This window comes from Sardina pilchardus, chromosome 4 (assembly GCF_963854185.1).
Source record: "Sardina pilchardus chromosome 4, fSarPil1.1, whole genome shotgun sequence".
Taxonomy (NCBI): domain Eukaryota; kingdom Metazoa; phylum Chordata; class Actinopteri; order Clupeiformes; family Clupeidae; genus Sardina; species Sardina pilchardus.
The window spans coordinates 26,963,862-26,966,361 of NC_084997.1; the positions used below are offsets into that span (position 1 = coordinate 26,963,862).

General features: G+C 41.3%; 1 protein-coding gene across 1 annotated transcript in view; it reads left to right on the forward strand.

The window, feature by feature from the left end:
• LOC134078920 (low-density lipoprotein receptor-related protein 1B-like) overlaps nt 1–2,500 on the forward strand; it is a 263,590-nt gene that overhangs the window by 54,035 nt on the left and 207,055 nt on the right.

The following is a 2,500-nucleotide window of genomic DNA, read 5'->3' on the forward strand; positions in this document are numbered from 1 at the left end:
AAAGGGAGGTAAAGACTTTTCGATTACATATTTTTACTATTCTGTTTCAGTTGCCGCAGGTCTGGTGGTCTGATGGGATTTTGTTTTGTTTTGTTTACCAATTCTACAACCACTTTACTTCACCCTTGCACACTGTGAAAGGAAACGATCAGGGCTTGGGTTATGTGACCTTAGTCATCGATTTTCTTCTTTGTTGACAATGCTGAAAAAATCTGGACGTAAACAACAGCAAAAGGCCGTCCATTCCCTTCTCACAACATAACAACCACTCAGGGGCACTTAACATATTGCAAACGCAGGAAATGGACGACAGTCAACAACACATCCCATGTTTTCTCTCGTGTGTATAATCCATACAGAGTGTATTGTGTTAGAGGCAGAGATGTAAAGAAACTAGGAAGAAATGCTCAAGTGCAATACTTAAGAACAGGGAGTATCTGTTCTTTACTTGAGTTTTTAATTTGTCTTCATACATTTACTTCACTACATTTTGAAATGAAAACTACATTTTCTTTAGCAGCATTAAGTAGAAAGGGGGGTTAAAATAATGTGGCCATGAAAAACAAAAGCCACAGTTTCCATTCAGCATGTTACATGTTTGCAACCCCAAGCCATTCTGACCCGATGTCATCAAAGGACACAGCAATGAATGCAGACATACAGTAGTGAGGGCTGAGCATATAGCACACCAAGGCCTACATGTAGGTAGCCTGTTGTAAGGAACTGTTTGATTTTCATCAAAAACATTTCTGAGTAGGCTTTCAAGGTGTGTTTATGGAATGTTTTGTAGCTGCCTTTCCAAACATGTTGGGTAGACGTCATCATAGACATATGAAAGGAAGCAGCAGTGAAAGATGAGTGGCAGCCATACCTTTGAGTGGCAGCCATACCTTCAAAGGCATTGTGTATGAAGTGTAGGGACCCAGTTTTACGTAAGGTACGGCATGAACTTAATAGCCTATCCAAAGTTCTGACAGCTTTCTTTTTAAAAAGCATATAGCTATGGAAGGGGGTTGTCACCCCACCTGGCCTCGAAAGCTTCTACTAGTGCTTTGCACTTCTACTTTCAGTATTTAAGTATGTTATATAATGGGCTACTTGTCATACTTTATACTGTACATAATAGACACTTAATAATAGATACTTCACTTAAGTGGTAGGCATATACAATAGATTACTTTTACTTTTGCTTATAGTCATTTTCTGAGTGTGAGTGTCAGATACTCTATACAACTCGGGTCAATGGCGAGCACATGGCCTCAGTCACCCAGCAGCATTATGTTTGTGTTATCTCCATGAAAAGGCCCTCATCTTCAACTTGACCTTTCAGTCTAATCGGCCTCCATCTTGACATCCTTATTCTCCGATTGTGTCCTTCTTGATGGTAACTGGCTCCAAATAATTCTCCATCAATGGCTTTTTGAAAAGACTATCTTTTGAAAAGACTGCGCTGTACTCTTTTTACATCTTTTCTTTTACATATCGCAAACACAAACAGTGAATTAGAGAAAGGAAGATAGTAACAATGGCAAACAAAGTCCTACGGCTGAGGAAAGGACATACAGTAGGGTGCTTGTGAATGGCAAAGTCCTACGGCTGAGGAAAGGACATACAGTAGGGTGCTTGTGAATGGCGATGTAAAGGAGCCCAGAGTGTGGCCTCACACACTCACACACATACACACAGATTTTCTCGTATACTCATACAAACACAAGTACACATGCATACAAAGTCTTTAAACTACGGCACAACAAAGCGAAAAAAATAAGGCCAAGCGGAAAACAAAAAGGAAGGCCCTCGCGTAACTCCCAGTGAGTAATTGCGAGCTTCTTCCTCAGCAGGCTTTTGAGGGATAACCCTCGCTTGGTGAAAAAGAGTTTTCAACTCGGACACATTGATGTATGGCTTTTGTTAGCGTGCTATAGCCCCAGAGTCAGAGCTCTCCAGTGGATGACTTATGGTTTCTGTTGAAGCCCCGAGCTTAAAACAGACCTTCTGTCGGGCTAGCAGTAACCAGCGCCAGGCCCCTAGATCTGGTGTCAGGCGTGGGGGGGATGATGCCCTTGTGCGCGGTGCTAATAGTAAGCACATTTGGATGAAGAAATACGGCGTCAAAGCTGCTGAAATTGCTGGTTGCTTCGCCCCCCCCTATAAATAACCTGGATGGCAGTGCTTTCAATTCATAATATACACGTTCCAAACCACTGTGCATGTTTTATTGAATTGCCTACCATACAAATTTTGCAGTTGCAAAAAGACACTAAAATGTATACATTACAGAAATTAAGAAGAGAAACAAATTGCTGACCAATTTTAGCTTATTTTGCAGGTTTTGAAACAGAAGCTACTAAAATACCCAGATGTTCACAAACTTCTGCTTTGGCCACTATTTTGTGACCAGTAACTGTACAGAGATGTTTACGCCTGACTTAAATTAGTCCACTAAAGCACAGAGAGTATCTCACTGCTGCAACACCACTCATACCTGAAGCAGCTGATT